Genomic DNA, 19,701 nt, shown 5'->3' with positions numbered 1-19,701 from the left:
TCTGGAAGTGTCCCATCTGTTTGGCACGGCTGGAACTGAAAAGTCACCAGCCTGTTGTAATGCAACATGTCCCTTCCTGTCCCGTGGAGCAAAGGTTAAAGCCCAGGTAAATGTGTTTTCGGAGTGTATCAGATTACATACTTTGTTGAACATCAGGTTTGATCACACAATGTTGTGCAGCTGGTTGTTGTTCTTCACATTTGTGATTAACCTTTGTGTTTGCCCATTGCTTTGGGTTGATGAAAGGCTGAGGGATGACTGCCCAGTTCTCTTTGAAGAATTAAATTTCAACAGAATCAAGACAAATGTAAGCTATTTCAGCAGTGCTTACATCAGTGCTTAATTGAGATGGTTTATTCATGGTGCTAGAGTAAACAGCACCATCTGTACAGAAATCCCTGCAGCTCCCTTTGTGTTGGTGGGTGAGGATGACAACCCACTGGTGCATATGGAAAGGGCAGAAATACTTGATACTTTTTTTTTTTGCTTCAGTCTCCACAGGCAAAGCCTGCCTCCGTTTTCAGTGTGTACCAGCATCCTCTCTGAGGGAAAGGAGTTGCCAGCAGTGGGGGAGAAATGGGTTAGAAACTTTAGCGTGCAGAGCTCTGAAGTCACCTTGTAACCATGGGGCTGCACAGGACTTGTGCATGAATGCTGTCCAGTGTGACAGTACTGCCTATCACAGCACTGGCATCAAGGAGCTCCCTGACAACTGGGTTGAGGCTGTTGTGCCTGTTTTTAACAGACGTTAAGTGGAGGATATGGGGAACTGTTGGTTCATCTAATTTCCCTCAGTCTCCAAAACAGTCATGGAGCACACACTGCACGTGCTTTTGGAATCCATCTCTAGTGCACAAAGGGAAAGATTATGATGAACAACCAGCAGAGAGTCACGAGGGCAAATCATGCTTGCCCAAGGTGGTTGCGTTCTAGGATGAAATGGCTGGTTGGGTGCACAAAGGAAGAGCTGTGAATTCAACGATCAAATTCAGTGCAATTACAGCAGTCTGTGATTACATTATCATAGTCTATTATGAAACAGTGTAAATTGCTACTCTGAAAGTCAACAGGCATGCTTTCAGTTAATATTTTGCAAATTATGGTGCTTGTTCATGGCAGTCTATGTGCCATTTACCTTTTATACTTAGCAAGCTGACTTAAGCATCATATTGGTTCTGCAGCACAGAGGTGTGAATTACTTTTGCAGTTATCCTTTATAATCAGCATTACAGAAATTAATTTAGTCACGTTCTAATTATGCCTAATGCATGATTATTTTGTTTAACATCCCATAGCAAAGGAGCTCAATAAATTAGATGCAGAATGTTGAATAATGTTAATGGCATTCAAGAGGTTTGCACTGAGGCATAGAAGAATTAGACTGCCAAACGAGTTGAAAGTATTTCAAGTGAATGGCTGGTAAAAAATTATTCTAAAATTGGTGTGTGCCACAACACACTTGGCTGTTTTATGTTTTTACCTTTTATCTGCTGAGGTTTCAATTTTGTGTATCACCACTGTGTCATGTCTCCTGCTGCAGCTATAGATCTTTCTTCTTTTTACAATAGCTTCTTCAGCCTGACTATTTTATAACCGTTTGGTAACATAATTTGTGCCTGAGCAAGGACTTTTCCTGGGGTACAGGGTACTTACTCTGGGAATGGTGAGAGGTCCAAGAAACACTCTTAAAAGAAACTGCAAAACCACATAGCCAGCTGAGAAAGAGACACAAAGTGCAGTTTTCTTAGTGTGAAGGTGGTGCCTAGAAATGTATTTCTGGAACAAGACTGCTGCTTAGGCTTGGAGACAGCAAATTGTACAAGAAACAGACTGTGATGTATCAGGAGCTGGGTGCTTACTCTGATTAAATGTCATTTCTCAGTCGGGAAAATGCATGAACTGATGTAAGGAATCTGTGCAATTAGAAGTAGGAAAGGTTGTCTGTCCTCAGGAAGAGAATGGGCCCCGGTACAGTGGTACTTGACCCAGGAGAGAACGTCCCCTCTAGAGGTGCTGTCCCTGTTGCAGCGTCTCTCTCAGTAATTAAAGAGAAATTCATAATGAGAATATCACAGGAGTTACAACAACAAAAAGAAAACTGCTTGGAAGAGGAAAACGCAGAGCCTCATTTTACACAAGAGGACTTGTAGACAATGGAGTAATACCGGTGTTCCTGCAGGGAAGCAAGGGTCTGATTGCTGAAAGCCCATAATGAGTAAAGACAAACATTCACATTTCTCCTCTTCCCTGCTTAGCTGTAGAAACACTCTTTGCCCTTACAGTGAATTGACTGCAAGATCTTACCTTTATGCTTAGGTTTTTCCTAGGGCCCTTCTGCTTAGACAGAATCGCAGAGTCCAAAAGTGGCCCCAGCTGGCTAATGTTAAACATTGAGGATATCACATGCATGGCAGCATGCAATTTGCAATCCTGGCCTTCTTTAGGGGACCAAAAAGAATTATTTCCTCATAAACAGAAGACCCAAATCTGGAATACTGCGTTTCTGAGGAATGACTTGGTTTTCTATATAAATTGGGATTCAAGCTTGTATACTGTGATTGCCAGTGTCAAGATCTTAAAGGGCGATGGAAAGAAATTATGTAGTGGATAAATATAAAGATATTGCCAAAATACTAACTTGATAAAACTATGTGAAAAACGTACTGATTTTTTCTCAACTGAATTAGTGACATGTACTGAATGTTTCTAGGTGTTGTGAAGACCTGAACAGATTTGTCTTTCCAAACAGAAGGTTAAGGTACAATTTTTTTTTTCATGCAAATATCTGTTTCTGTGAGCTCAGGCAATTTTTAAAATTAATTTATAACTATTTAATTAATCTATTTTGAAGTACTGAAATTGTCAAAAGGAAAAGAAAAAACATCCGTGAAATATTAGGAGCAAAAAAATGATGTAAATTTTAATCCTAAGGGATAATGATACTGAAAACATTATGCACTAATGAAGGCTTACCATGTTAGATTCTCTGCTTCATGCATATGAGAATACTTTTTAACTGAGCCCAGTACCTGGTGTTTAAAGAATAAGTCTTGATTGTATCATACATATGTAAACAGACTATTTTGACATAACTGAGGAGGTGCTTTTCTTCATTGAATGCCATTTCCTTTCATTCTCTAAGGAGAGGCTTTGAAAATATGGCAAATTTTTTTCAAGCAGAAACATAGCACAGCTTAGATACTAGTTCCTCAGCTTATTTATCATCTTGATATGTTGAAGGAGGAAATCCTGGAGCCACAGATCATTACAGATGTTACCATTAATCTTGATATAACCCGCCCTTATCACCCCAACTCCACTTAAGTCTCCAGACTAAGAAAGGTGGATGGAGCTCTGGGATTAGCCCTGTGGGTTGTTACTCAACTTCAGCATGGACCATGAGCTCCTTGATAGGCCTGGACAGCCTAAACAGAGACTGTACTGACTAAGGCATCACATGAAGATATTCCAATAATAAGATGAATCTAAACCCATTTTATCTGATCTATGAAGAGCTGCGGGCTAGTGCCCAGGAGTGGAGTGTCAGTGTTAAGCTGAAAGCTGGTGCTGGAGAAGGAACCAAACCCAAACCACGATGATAGAATATTCTTACCGTCTCAATGTGTTCCATCAGTAAAAGAATGTTTACAACAGCCTCTCTGAAGTTCAGCTTTGTACAGTAGTCCAGATTTGTTTGTTATTCTGATTTAAATACTTTTAAAAATACTTGTTACAGTTCTAAAAGAGATGCTGTGGTCTAGGTAACTATTGAGCTGTTTTAGCTGTCTGCTTTTAATAACTGTCAGTCCTAAGTGAACTGTCAATTAAAATGACAGATTCCTGTTGGTTAGAGATACCTACAATGAATCTCTAGTCAGTGACGAGAAACAGGCTTCTATGCTACAAGACAGCCTGCTGTAATAACAGGAAAAATATTTTTTATAATAGGCCATAAATTAATTTTCTACTGTCTTTCCACAATAAAATAGTATGTTGTTTTGAGAAGAGATTGGGGTAAAAGCTTTAAATGAGACTTTTGTAAAACTTACAAAGACAAGATTGCTAAGTAAGTTTTTGAATTTTACTTAATCATGATTGAGAACTACATTCAGAAAAGCTAAGGAACTGTTTTTATGTGCATTGGAGAATGTTAAACAAAATAATTCACTGTCTTTAAATAGAAAAGGACAACTGGTAGTTTCAAATGATGTTCCAGCCTCTGTTGTTCTGTTGTAATTAATCTACATGGCCACAGACTTCACCTCCCACAAATATTAACCTCACTAGATATTGGAAACACATATTTGGAAAAGCAACAGACAAATGAAAACTATTTAAAATTATTTTAAACCAAATAAAATAGAAAGTTTCATGATTAAGAGAATTGTGTAATTTTCCTCCTTTTCCAATCAGTCAAAAGATTTCTCACAAGATTTCTTCTTAACTTATGACTATTATCCCCCCAAAACCAGAAAAGCAGTTTACTAGCATTAATTGATTCAGTTTCCAGCAATGTTTGTCAATCCTCTTTCAGTTTATTTGAAATTATTCTTGCAGTATTCACCCCACTGCTTCCATATATCTACTGAAATGTAAAGAGCTGAATCAAATATTGTGGACACATCTGGTGAATTCAGCATTTTCTTATCTGTGTTCCATAGTTCTAAACAAGATTCTCTCTTTCCATTGTTTAGTTATGCTTTTCTCCTTTGCCTGTAAGGGAGGATGTCTTACTAAAATGACAGGATTGTTACTCAGATTGTACTAAGATAAAGGAAAAATCTTATTTGTTTCATTAATCTTTTTAATTTCTACTGTAGGATTCAAACTGTAACAACTATCCTTTGTTACAGACTGCTTCTATTCCTATTAGAGACTGACTTGAAAGGCAGGCACTTCTTTTTCCATTGTTATTTTGTGAGCAACCACTTTCTGAGGAGCTAATTCTCAGTCTAAGCGGCACCCACTCATTTTATGATGTTGGTAATAATTTCCACTTCCTCAATGGGAGGTTCAAAGATTAAAAGTGCTTGACTTGGATAAATTTAACTTGACAGCAAGCCATGAATAGGTAAGTGTTATCAGAACACTTGTGACTTGTAGGAAAATGGATCATCTATCATAGTGCCATGTAGAAATATCTGTATATTGTCATTTAGGAGTGTTAGCCAGAGGTTCAGTTCCCAGCTGTGCTTTCCAGGCCTAAAAAGCTTGGTGCTAGCTTGCTATCTCTTGCTTTTCTGATCACTCAATCTTAATACATCTGTTGTTGCTGAATGTCGTCTAACAAGTCTGTAGAATGACCAGATATAGTACAGAGGAATTCTGACTCTTGGCTCCTTTTCCTACCACTCAGTATTAGTCCTGTCTTGAGAAAACTGGAACTGTAGGAAGAAGAGTAATGAAAATCAAGATTTCTGCATTAATGGTAAAGCTGGACAAGAGATAAAACTATCTTTAAGTTTCCATGGTGTGACCAAGTGTATTTTTGTGAAGATTGCTGCTCAAGCATTTTACCCAGGAATTGCTAATGACTCAATCTTCTCCATCTCCAGCAAGAGCCTTCAGTGCTCACTGGTGTTAGCTCCAAACAGCACTTCTAGATTTATAGGGAAAATAGAGTGATGTATTACCATTACACAGAGTAAATTATCCACACAATCAAATGCTTAAGCATTACTCTAACTCAACCCAAAACAATTTCTTCCTAGCAAAATAAAAGAATACTAAATGGTCAAGTCTGGCTCCTAATGAGACTGCTTCACGTAATAATGTTCATATTCATAAATGAAGAGACAGCAACCACAGGGTTTTACCCTATCCAGAAATACAATGAGAAATTACTCTGTGAATTCAAAATACTTCACTAATGTGAGTCATTGTGTAGTCATGTGAGTACTGATAAATCTAGTTATAATCTTGTTGAAAACTGTATTCTATCTGCTCCTTTCTCCCTACAAAGGTGAATACCTGGATAGCCAAAGTAACAGTAAAGTTGTTGACCCTTGGCCATCTCATTCTTTCTACACTAGAATACTTCCAGAGACGGTGACTCCACAGACTCCCTGGGCAACTTATTTCAGTGCCTGAGCACTCTGCCAGTGACAATTTTTTTCTGTTATCGAGTCTGAACCTCCCCATGCACAGCTTAAGGCCATTTGCTCCCATCCTTTCCTCCAAGAAAATCTCCTGCTGTGTGCGTACTGCTGAAGAGTGGTGGGTTTGACTCACAGTAAGGCATTTGCACCAATGATGAGTTAATTACTAAATTGGTTATGTATATATCTTGTAGCCCAAAAGCTTGGAACTCCATATGGTGACTCGCTATGGCCTAAGAGTTGCAAAGGATTCTGACATGGGGTCTGGATGCAATCCCGTACATGTATGATTGAAGTTAGATGCAGGTGAACCCAGAGACTCAGGTGAAATGTTAGGCCTCTCTGATACTGCGTCACACTACTGGATCCACAGGTAATAAATGTCCTGAAAACCAAGTACACCAAAATTTCAGGCAGATGACAACGGCCTACCTTCTTGCTTTTTTGTTGCTCTGTCCTGTACATCTACAACCCTTCAGTCTGTGAACCTCAGAGGTACGACTTGTGGCCTCTTAAAGCAAATGATCAGGGCCCCACTGCACGGGAAGGGAAGTCACTCTCTACAACCCTGTAGAAATACCTGAAAGGAGGTTGTGGGAATTAGTCTCTTCTGCCAGACTCTTCAGAGGTCCCCACACAACAGGAAATTTTCTTGGAGGAAGCTTTTCTGTGTTGTGATGAATTGAAAAGTTGTTTAGAAAAATAACCTATAGGAAAAATCCCTTCAGTAAGATCATATTTTTATCTGACCTGGTGTTTTAACTTCTGCTTTATGCTGGGGTAAAAAATGTGAAACTTCTATGTTACAACAAGTGCAACTCTGTTAGAGCTGATGGAAGTGGCCAGAAAAGACAAGGGAAAGTGAAACACAATAGGACATCTACCTCCTTTGAAACATTTTCTCAGGCTTTACCAAGTTGAAATTAATGGACTATCAAAGGCAAAGATGGTTTCTAGGTGTTTTGGGATATCAAACAGTGGATTTGTCATCTGTGAAGCTGCCTGGCTTCTTTTGAATCCATCTACATTTTTGGCATCTGCAGTATCCCATGGCAAGAGGTTTCAGAGCTTACAGCTGCCTCCTCTTGCTTGTTTGAAGCTGTCTTCTTACTAACTCTACTTTATTTCCCTTAATTCTGTCACTGAAAAATAGCAGCAAACAATTAATTCTTATCCAACCTGTGTTCCCTCCCCTCTTTCCCCCTTCTTTTGATTTTCTAGGTCTTCAATATGGGTAAAATTAAAATAGAAGCAGTTGAAAAGAAGACCTTGTATAGGGAAGGAAAAATTTCTACATATTCAAAGTAGATATGGGTATGTATGAACACTGAACAGTGTAGGTACTCTTTTTCATAAAATTAAAAATAATATTTACAATCATTTTATATTTTAATGCTTTCATAACGAATCATGAAGACTGATTACTTCTGGAGTTGTAGGCAGCTTAGATAACTGGAAACATCACAGAGTAAGTTGCTGGCCACATCATCCTCTTAGTTATCAAGCAGTGTATTAATCTGGAAAGAAAACACAGGCAAACATCCCAGTTTTTAAGAATATCTTAAAAACCCCAAACAAAACAAAACAAAAACCCCAAAGAAACAAACATAAAAATTCACAAAGGAGCAAGTGAAGGTAACTAACTTCAGTTGTTGTTTTCAGATACTTAATGAACTAACAGTTACCACTTCTGGATTATAAAAACAAGAGCTTATTCAGTGGGTATCAGCCTTTTGTCAGTTACATGCCCTTGCTTGTCAAACTCCAAAATCTTGATTTCATTTCATTACAGGGAAACCGTTTCACAATAACATTGTTTTCCCTTGGAAATTTTATGTTAAACAGAGATGAGATCTGGGCACAGGAGGACAGGTCTTCAGGTTGTGCTGACCCTCTGAAATGCGCAGAGTGTGCGCTTTTGCTTGTTCTTTTCAATGTATGGATCCATTAGCAGTAAATGAACAGCCTCATCTGTGATGTCATGATCAAAGCACTCTTCCTCTCCCTCATTGTGTAGGGTGAGCTGGCAGCTGGTGAAGTGTGTTCGGCTTTGGATTGTCATTGTGGAGCATCTCTGTTGCAAAACCATGACCTGGTGTTTAACACTTAAACAGGCAGCAAAATTGCTGAGAATATGAGTAGTTTATTGTGTTCTCTGTTTTGCACACACATTTAAATGTTTATATAATTTAATGGGATCTCTTACATTATTTGCAGACTCGGTAACTTTTCTGAGGCTCTGTACAAACTTCAAAAAGTATATTCAGTGTTAATGTTCAAGTACTGTAAAGTGAATGCTGGGCATTGATAAATTATATGTGACATTTATTATGCTCCATTCTGTGCTGACCCAGAGCTAATGGAAATTACAGCATATTGCTTGCCTGTATTTGTTCCCATTAAGGGTACTTGTTCTCAGTGGCTCTTCAGGCTGCTCATCTTATCTATTTATCTGTTTAGTGGCTTAAGCTGCCTGAAGTCTTTCTAATTCCCATGATCAGTTCCACTTCTGTAAGGACAAATACACTAGGAGGATTACAAGAAGGAACAAAGTTGAAAAAGGTAAAAGCTTGCAGTTAGTACTGGGGTTGCAGAAAAGCAGAGTTTTCTTGTGTGCCGTGCAAAACTAGAGCAGAAAGATATTAGTTCTTTTCTCAGATGTCACCATCTCTCAGTGCCTTAAATAAATCAGTAATGTATTCCTGAATCCTTCGTCAATGAATCAATGCTCAGTGTGTCACTGTTACCAGGAATTCAAGGGATATTTTTAAAAAAATGAGCAAAAAAAAAAAGTGGCAGACTAGAAGGAAATATCCTTCTCAATATGCAAGTAATACTTAGGCACATAAAGTCTGTGGCCTGCTTTGTGCCAGAGTGTCATACTGTGCTTATACATGTCTTGTTAGAACAGTTACGTTTAGCTCTTGCAAAACCTTTCCAGCAGTTGGCCTTCCATCACTGCCAGAATGATTGAGTAGTTTGGATGCCTTCCAAGGCTCATTCTTTTCCCAGTAACCTAGATTGTTTAAGATTGAGTGTGTCAGAGAGAAAAAAGTTTCCCAGCGATGTCTGTTACAGGAACTGGTGGAAAGCTCACTGGACCTGACTCAAACCAGACAAGCATACGGTTTTTTGTAAATTTATATTGGCGCCTCTTGATCACAAGTGTCAAATTTAGTCATATTAAGATTCCTGAAGAATTTTCATGTTTGGCCTTCTGAATTATGGACAGGGAAATAATCCTCTGATGGCAGGCGGTTAAAAGACTGTCATCTATCCCATGCGTGTGGGAATAACATAAAAGAATGTTGAAATTCTACAAAAATGTAACAATGGAGTGTTGGTGGTCAGCTCCTTCTATTGAATGGGGCACTTTTCATCCTTGTGGTGAGTGAGATGTGTGAGGAGTGTGGTCATGGGCTCTGGACTCAGAGGCAGAAAAGATTATTTTTGAGTTTGGCGATGACTTGAAGATCAAGTTCCTGAATATTTACTCACAGCACTCTGTCCCTGTGCAGCGTCCTTACCTTTAGTACCTCCAGCCCAGCAGAGCCTCAGGGGCAAAATTCATGTACTTTGGTGGAGTCTGTTTAGGAGCAATTATTTAGTCTTGAAAAAGCCCAGACATTCTTCCTCTGTGGTAAGCATCATCATGTTTTAATAATGATATTTTTATTATCCTTTCAAGCTATGTGAAGGAATTGGATTTCGTCATAGAAGCTAATGATTTCACCATTGCAGAGATACTGTCTGAGAAAGAAAAGGGAACTCTGATGTAGGTTTTACTGGACCTGGACAACAGGCTTCATCTGTGATACTGAATGCATTCATTACAATAGGAGATAGCAGAGGGAGGAGAGGTGGGCACACCTCAGCAAGTGAAGGCTCTTCAGATTTATAGAACAAATGCTGAATTTTTTTTTCTTCATTTTTGCATTCAAGATGCTAAGTTTTCCTTTTTTTTTTTTTACCATAAATGCTCTACATGCTCTCTGCAGTATGTTAGCTGATTCTTGTTATGTGTTCACAGATTGTAATCTGTCCAGGATATTTTTTAAACTGGAGGACAGCATCACCTTTAAGATTTTACTTTGTATCTTCAAATGAAGAGACTTCACCAGCTGCAAGGCAGCAAAGATTTGCAGCCATATTAACTCACACTGTCCTCTGTCTTTATTTTTTTTAGGCTAGGAGACATTTTCAGCAAGTCTGCTCTCTTATGGTCTTAAATAATTTTTTTTGTGATTTCATGTGGTGAATTATTTGATGCCTGCTGGGAATAAAATTCCCAGCCAGTTAATGCTGTTACAGAAGGAGCATGTGCTATATTGGTAATAGCAATGATGTGAGCACTAACTGTGAGTACAACAGTTTTTCAGGAAGTTAAAAAGTCTTGAGATGCAAAAATGTAAATTCCGTGAAGATTTCCATATTTTAGTGATAAAACATATGTGATAATTTAATCAGGAAATTGTGGATGGGGGAACGGGGAGCAGGGAAAGCACATGTTGATAGCATCTAGCTAGTGATACTCTCCTTATGCTGCCAGAAGGCAACAGATAGTTTTGACCTACCATTTAATGAGAAAATGAGATGCCACTAGAGGATAATTTTGTAACTCACATATATTCCTTAGTATCCTTCTGCTTTCATCTTCCAGTTTGCGTTCTGGTTATAAAATTTTTGTATATATTGTAAGAACTTTGAGAGAAAGTGGGGAAGAGTTGGCGTGGAGAACATAGTCACAACCACTGGAAGTTGTCTGGAGCCACTGATGCCCAGAAAACTTAAATTTGGTCTGTTGACCAAATAGTGTCTGTTTGGTTTCACAAATGAGGTCTCTGGTCAATATTTCCCTCCTGTCCTATGGATCATCACAGCAGCCTCAGCACCTGTGTCCATACACAGCCTCTCCATCCTCCACCAAAAAAGTTATCCTTCCCTCTGCCAGCGTTAGTTGCTTTCCATTACTTGCAATGGCCTGTTCCTTGTGCCTCCTCAGCCAATTTCCTATCTGTACCTATTTATTCTGCAGAGAAGTAGTCTTCTAAATTATAATGTAGTCAGCATATTCTGGATACACCACACTAAATTTGGCACTGCTGCAGGGGGATCCTTATTTTCAATAGTAAATATAAATGATTCAGCTCTAGAAGCAGCTTTTTGTTTGCCACCTGGTTATTCTTTTCATGGAAAAATCAAACCTCCCTTTACTTCCAAGTGTGTAAACTATGCTGATAGTTCATAGATCATTTTAATACATTAGACTACTATGAAGTAATTAATTCTTGTCATGGGGAACATCTCTCTAGCAAGCATACCATAAGTCGCAGAGCCAGTCCCCGGGGTCTTTCTTCTCTGAAATTTGTATGAGCTCTTGCTGCTGCGATCCTCTTTAAGTGTTGACAGTGCTTTCCTTTTAAAATCAGCATTTTAAAAGAATTCAGTATGCAAACATGATTGTGGCAGAAAATTGTAGTACCTACAGATGACTTAGGCAGACAGCCTTCTTCTTTTCTTGGCTCTGGGGCTTTTTAAAAAAATATCCACATATCTGATCCTTTTCCCTTTCTTTTACCTAAGAAAATATGATAGAAACTGCTGGTTGGGGATGACGCTTTCTGTAGTCTACGAGAAAAGTTTGTAGTTTGTGTAGCTGCGATTTTAAACAATCTGCATTTTTTAGGAAGTTGGCAGGAAAGTTTAGATGGTCCAATGGCATGGAAATAAGGCTGTTTCTTCAAAATTTAAAATTTTTGGTAATGGGGCTACAACTTAAGCTTGTATTCACCCATCCACTTAGACTTTTACTTGGTTCAGCAAGATGTACATGTGGACTTATTTTCCAGTAAAATCTATGACGTTAATTGAAGCCCATTTTTCATGCCTTGCTTAATAAAGATCCTAGATCTAGAGTAAGAGCCTCTTTTCCAGGATGAGAACGCAATGTAAGTGAGCTGGAGCTGAAAAAAGGAGAACCTGCCCTACTCTTGGTGTGGTACCTGCTGATTACAGCTGTAATCAGCTGGGAGGAACTGAAGCACCTGATTGCCTACTCCTGCACTAAAGACTTTAAAGACACATTTCTGGGAAGAACAGTTCATGACAAAATTACCTGTGACCACAAGGGAGGGGATCTGAGAGCCCAGAGTGCACTCCCAGAGTCCCATATATTGGTCATGGTCCAAATTCACCAGAAACCAATTCTTGTTGTTCGAGCAGATCAGCACAACCTCCTGTGCTGCTCTGGCCAGGCTGAAAGCAGATAAGCTTGTTTACAAGAGCTGGTCACATGTGCCTGTGCTTATGAGTCTGGCACGGCCTATGTGTACACCATCCACACATGTAAGTGCGTAAGTCCATGGCAACCAATCCCACTGATGTGAGTGGGACCAGGCATTCAGCCTCCTGCTTGCCTGCCTCTAATTCATCACAGGAACACATTGAACATAGGATGTTTAAAAAGTGCTCTTTGTTCTGTGTTGCTAGTCTGGCTGTCATACCTTCATTCTGCTTTTCTCTTATTTTCAGCCCTTGGCAGAGTCTATTTCTAGATGCATCATTTTAGTAGAAAATTTATACTGTTGCTGCAGGAGTGATTCTCTGGTTCAGTGGGAGAAAGAAGAGAAGGGTTTTGCTCTAAAGATCTACCACTAGTTTAGTATCAGTGGTATAACCTGTATCCTTGAAAATACATATGTTGTGATGAGTTGATTGCTAGAGGAGAAGCACTCCCTTAAGTGGTGTTAAATCAAGAGCTAGCCTTGGTGTTTGGTTTTTTTTTTTAATTGAGAACAAAGTTTGGGCTGAAATTATTTGTGTTTACCAAGATTTAATAACAATATTAGAATTCTGCAGAAGTGCGTCATTGTAGGTGTGTAAACCAACATGTTGCTCTACAAAAATGCTGTGTTTCTTGACCAAGTCACTGAGGATTCACCTATCCAAACAGAAAGAGCAGGAAGATGAGATCCTTTAAAAGAAGCTGCTATTAAATGCAACATGTATTTTAAAACTTTATCTGAAAATTGCTTATTGACATGGTCCAGTTACATGCAGAATAAAGACAACCTCTCAGTGATCTGTTTTTCATCAGACCTGGATTCATTGTTTGGTTTAAATATTTTCCACACATCATAGGGCCTCTCATATAAAAATTCTGTGCTTTGTAGCTTAGGTCAAAGTTTGTAGGTTTGAAAAAAGCATCCTGTATAGAACTGAGTTGCTGTAAGGTCAAGGATACCCTGAATTTCAGTATTCTATATGTCTAATTTTCACCTCTAACAAGATGACTTATGTGGCCTCCAAGTTAACTTAATTTTATTAGATTTCTAGGATCCCTATTCCATGTCATGCAGTTAGTCAAAATGCAGGCTGGGTACTGAAGAAATTATTTTTGATGAAAAAACTGCACACAATACATAAGGATACAGGCAGAAGTTATTAGGAATAGTTATACTGGCAGTTATGCTTTCTTCATTACTGTGCCTGAAAATGGTAAATGTGTCTTGGCCAAACCTTGAACTTCTGTCTTGCTTTTATCTTTAAGTTTTTAACTAGGAAACTGTTTTTCCTCTGGCAGAGCATCAGGTCACAGGTGAGACTGCTGAAGATTAGTACAAGGAGAAATATACAACTTAAATGTTGACTTCTGAGAGCAGTGGCTCTCATCGGTGTCAGACACCCTGTTCTTCTCTAAGAACTTCAAAGTTTGGCTTAGAAATATTTTACAGTTTTAGGGGCAGAGTTACAGAGCAAGATGACCCATGTAGCTTCCAAAGTATTTTATCAGTCTCCTGCTTAATAGCTGTTAGTTTACTGAGAAAAATAATATTTGGGGATGTGGTATTTATGGTGATGCTATGGCATCCACTTCACTCAGCTTTTCTCATGACTGTTCTGTGATTCTATGACAAGGTGCTAAATTGGCTGTGTTGCCCTTAAACTCTAGGCGTCATCACTCCTGGAAAATCTTCACACCTTTGGAGCACTTACCCTCGTGCTTTTTATTATTTCCACTCATTTGAATGTTGCAGTGGCTGATGCAGGCTTGGTCTCTCTTATCATGACCTGCTAAATGGTTTTCCTGCTGATATCCCAGCCGGAAAGAATTACCCATGAAAATGGCTGTGAATGCTACCCAAAAGCACAGAGTGTTTTGCCATGTTAAGCTGCATGACTATGAAAAATGCAAAAAGCCATAGCCAAGATAAATGTACCAAAGAGGAGGTTCTTCACTTTCATGTCTCTTAGGCTTTACATTGTTAACAACTAAGGAGTTTGGGATTTTGATTTTGTTTGGGTTTTTTTCTGTTTGTTTGGGTGGCCATTTTTTTTGTTGGTGGTGGTGGTGGAGTCTGTGCTGCTGCTGCTTCTCTGTCATAGACTGGGGACTTTTTTAACTAATACCTTCTCCAAAGGAAAAAAAAGAAAAGCTCAATAGGAATCCAGTGTGCTCAGAGCTAGACTCAGTAAATAACTTTGTATGAAGAAAACCCACAGAACTCTGGAAGAAATCAAATGTTTTCTATAGGTACTTTTGAAGTTAAATATTCTGCTTAAAGACTGATTTTTATTGTTTTAAAAGTCCTATTGAAAATGTTAACCCAAACTGAATCTGATGAAGTATTTTGTTTACTTTAAGTAAGTCACTTGCCTTTTACTGCAAGACCCAAAAATACTGATTGTAAGTTGCCTTAAATAAGTTTGTGTGGGATTTGGCCAACCAAACAGGGAGTCTCTTGCAGGGCCAAAGATGAAACACACACAAAAGTCTTCACTCTGGTGAGGAGCAGAGAGACTCTTTCTCGTTTTGTCTCATTTCGGATTGAAGGCACTTCTTTCCAAATTCAGTCAGAAAAATGTAACGAGCTGCTATTCCTCAGTTCACTTTGGTAGCTCACATTGCCTTCCCCATGTGAGTTAAGAGCTTATCTATGTAACTGCTGACATTTTGTAACAGTATCTGCTAAAAATCCTAGGAAAACGTGAAGATGGCAAGTAAAATGAAAGCAGTTTTGCATGATTATTTTATGGAAGTCTTGTGTAGAAGAAGGCAAGATTAGCTGGTTAACAGACAGACGTAGCATTATCAGTGCACTTTCATCTGGTGGTGCAAAAACCCCCTCACTTTCCAAACCAGGGTCAAACTGTCGACCGTGAAGGAGGACTGGTGACAAACTTTCTACAAGGTGTCTGACCAGATATTTCTTTTACTTCCACCTGCTAATAGGCTTAGAGATCATTGGCACTTTGTAAGTATAAACCAATGTTAGTTTCTGATCTATTATTAAAATCATACAAATAATTGTTCAACCTTTAACTGGACCAAAAAAAAAAAAAAAGGTGTCAAAAGCCTCCAAGAGACAGAAGGTGAGGAACATACAGCTTGGAGAGTGCTTAATGCTTCAGTTTGTTTGTTTCCATATACTGGTTAGTGATTTTAATATTGCCATCCTACACAAGAGTTCTATGGAAGTAGGAGGTATTGTTTTCTAGTGCAAAAACCTTTCTGTACATCTACAGTAATTATGTGCAGATCAGCATTCAAATTATATATGTGTTTTTTACATATACCTACCTTGTCATTTACTCTTGTGAAGTCTGAAGGATTATGTATATCCTCTCAGTGAGCTTAGCTTTACTGTGAAGACTGGTCCAAAGCAGGGTAGGATTTGTTTTAATATATTTTGAATATAAGCAAAAAATGGACAGATTCATTTGAACACTATACTGAGTTATGATCATAGCATTTGATTTAGTGAAGAATTTTTCACTGAAATAATTGTTCAATATTTCACTGATTGCATTTCAGTTCAGATTTTAAAAAAAGAAGTATGTAATACTACTTGAGGAAATCAGGATGTCCTTAAAATTGTGCAAAATTTTATTGCCAACAAGAGGAATTTATGAGTCTTTGCAAGGTGATTTATACTAGTCAGATGTTGCCAAAGTTTTTAGGTACACTTCATAAATCAAGGGTCTAAACAATGGTAAGAGTATTTACAGTACCAAACTACTGTGTGAGAAATAAACAAGAGGAACTATTTACATAAGCAATGGAACTGTTCTACATTTTGCTTTGCTTCAGATTTACTCAACTGGGTTTGCATGGCAGGGTTTTGGTGGAGAGGAAGGTGATGGAATCAATCCCAGCCTGTTCAAAGACAGACTTACTGCTGGCTGAGTGAGAAGTAGAACCTCTGGCATTAGCTAAGAAAAGAGAGAAAAAAACGTCTGCACAACAGCAACAGGAGTCCAAGGAGAGGAGTGAGAATATGTGAGACAAACAGCCCTACAGGCACCAAGGTCAGTGGAGAAGGAGGGGCAGGACGGGCTCCAGGCACAGACACAGATTCACCTGCAGCCCATGGTGCAGCCTGTGGTGAGGCAGCTGTGCCCCTGCAGCCCGTGGAGGTCCAAGGTGCATCCAAGATCCACCTGCAGCCCATGGAGACCTCAAACTGAAGCAGGTGGATGTGCCCAAAAGACGCTGTGACTTCATGGGAAGCCTGTGCTGCAGCAAACTTCTGGCAGGATTTTGTGGCCTCCTGGGGGCCCTACACTGGGGCAGTGAGTTCCTGAAGGATTGCACCCCAAGGAAGGGAAGGAAGGGACTCAGACTGGAGCAGTTTGTGAAGAACTGCAGTCCATGGAAGGGACTCAGGTTGGAAAAATTCAGGAGGGGCTGTCTCACGTGGGAAGGGACCCCATGCCAGAGCAGGGAAAGAGTGTGTGGAGCCCTGCCCCTGAGGAGGGAGGAGTGGCAGAGACGTGCCATGAACTGACCACAGGCCCCACTTCTCATCCTCCTGCAGGGCTGGTGTGGAGGAGACAGAGAAAACTGGGGGTAAAGTTGAGAAGGGAGAAGTTGGAGGGAAGGTGATCTAAGCGGAATCTGTTTTGCCTGTGATGGCAACTGTTGAATGACCACTTCCCGCCCTTATCTTGCCCCAAGAGCTTTTGCTTGTATTTTCTTTCCCCTGCCCAGCTGATGAAGGCAGCGACAGAGCAGCTTGGGTGGGCACCTGGCATTCCATCCAGGGTCAAAACACCACACTGGCAGGGGTCATAATGGAACACACAGGTGGAGACTCTCAAATATCATCTCTACACATGGTATTCAACTCACTTTACTGGAAATTCTACCAGGGTGCTTTATATTCTACATTTAATCTTGTTCAACTTTAATTAGAAAAACAGTAGTTGAAGGGATGAGTATAGTAATAGAATAATACATTTGTTCAGTCTAAAAATGGGATCATCATTGTTAATTCCCACCACTATAATTAATGAATGGTACAGATTTTAAAAAGTTAGCTAAGCAAGAATTTAAACAACTTGAACTGCAGCTGATTTTCTTAAAGTGTAAATAAAACTCCTATCTTATGCTTGGAAATGCCCAATTTTATTGGTGTAACATGTATGAATATATACGTATATCATGTAGAGAAGAAATTGCAGTGCTGTGACTTGGAAATACTAACTTCAGTTTTGTGTTGGAGGGATTCAGATTTTTTGTTTTGCAAGATGTAGCATATTTTGTATGAAAGTATAATCTTGTATGATCTTGAGCCATGAGTGAATTTAGGATATTTCCAATGTTTGGAAGTTTTTTATGAAAACTGCAGAAATTATCTGTGCTATAGGTACATATGCCTGCACTTCTATCAGAGGGTTTAATGATACTGAGTTGCTGAATAATTGGTAGGACTTTGCATTTCATCAGCAGCTTAGTGTAAGGTATCCCTCTGTACACCCTTCCATTACAGTAATTACTTTCGAACTGTAATAAATACAGGGTAAAAATCTTTATGTGGATGCTTATCAGAGAGTAGAAGAGCTGCTGAAAGGCCTCCTTTTACCTAGCAGTAAACTCTTCTTTGTCCCTGAAAGTTAAATTAGTTGCAATGAATTTTCAAGAATCAAAAATGGAAAAATCCAGAAAATAAATGGAGAAAGAGAGGAAAGTTTTATCCTGGAGCTCCAGGGCTTTTATACAAGAACTGTTGGAGAGTGGAACAGTTAGGTGAGAGCTTTATGTCTGAGTGGAGGCAACCTCATGCAGGCCTGAAATAGGCACCAGATCTAGGTGAGACAAAGTGAGATTGAATTTGTGTTTTCTCTCTCCTCTCCTGTACATTTGTGCACAGATAAGCTTATAAACATTGCTTCCTGGGGCACAGATGCCCTTCTGCTGTGTCTCTGGTCAATGTGTGTCAGAGAAATACTGTTAGTGGTAGTAGGGCCACATGGATCCAAAGAATTAAGAGTCCTGTAAAAGACCAAAAACCCCAAAACATAGATGCTCAGTCTAGAGGGGAGTAAAAGGAGTAATTATTCCCTGAAATACTCAAGTGCAGACATTTTCACTCCTTTGGAATTTCTGCATAAGTATTTCCCCTTGACTGCTGTCTCATTTTGAGATCCCTCAACAAAAGCATCAGAGCTGTCTCTTGAAATGATTGCACTCATGAAGACCAATGGTGCAGTCCAGTACTGGACCGAAACCCGTAACTGAATAGTTAACCTTTACTTTTGAATTGAATTTTGTTGTAATATCTGAATTTTTTTTCCTGAGTTAGGTCTTTTCTAGAACCCCTTTAGCTAACACAGCAAGACTGTTACCATCAATATCAGCCAGGGCACTCAAACAGATTAGATTGCAATTGAACAAGACCATATCTGGATGCTTAATCAGAAAGATGTACAAAACAATATCAACAAACTACAGCCATTTCCTGTCTCATAAAAGCTGCAATTTTCCTGGATTTACAGAACTGGAAGCAATCCAATCAGAAATCACTGAAGTAAATTAGGATATCTTTTTTTTCTTTTCTGTACTATGCCCTGGGTACAAAATGTTTGTGTTTCCCACTGTTGTCACTGGCACTCAAGTCACAAGAAACCCAGTCACAACTGCACTACAGTTAACAGCCCTCTCAATTTATAGCCACTCAAATATGAGGCAAATGAGTAAAACAAAGAAGGTCTGTTCCATAATGGATTGCAGCAGTCAGAACTGATGGCCTTAATTGGTTTTCACAACACAGTAGGGTTTTATTTATTTTGTTTGGGTAAGGGGAGGTCACAGAATAAGACAACTGGAAAGGCAAGAATTACTACCCAGTCTAGCTAGTAACTTAGCTGCCTTTTGGAGCAGCAGTAGGAATAGACCTTGAATTCTCTTTGATTGTAACCATGGCTATTAACTTCTTGGTAATGGACTAGCTACTGAACTCACTTTACTGCTAGATAAGGTGTTGAGGTGCTGGTAGTGGAGAGTTTGCTTTACATCTGTAGTAAGAAATTGTTCATTGCTGAATCTGCATATATTTATATGGGAAACCCAAGCAAAGAGCTTAGACTGCTTCTCTCTGCTGGGCAATCTAACACTGAGCGGTCTGCTGAATTTTTAACTGGGTTTACTCACAAATAGCAAAAGGACATGCATAGCCACTGAGTAATTTTTAAAATGAAGTGAGTGGCAGCTGTTCCCCTTCAGATTATTCCTTAATGTTTTCTTTGTTGCCAGGCAAAACATACATTCAGGGAATAGAAAAAAGCTTTAAGTATGGCGGGTTTTTATTTCTTCAATTCGTTG

The sequence above is a fragment of the Corvus cornix genome, chromosome Z (assembly GCF_000738735.6).
Source record: "Corvus cornix cornix isolate S_Up_H32 chromosome Z, ASM73873v5, whole genome shotgun sequence".
Classification (NCBI taxonomy): Eukaryota; Metazoa; Chordata; class Aves; order Passeriformes; family Corvidae; genus Corvus; species Corvus cornix.
Note: the sequence above shows the minus strand (reverse complement) of the source record.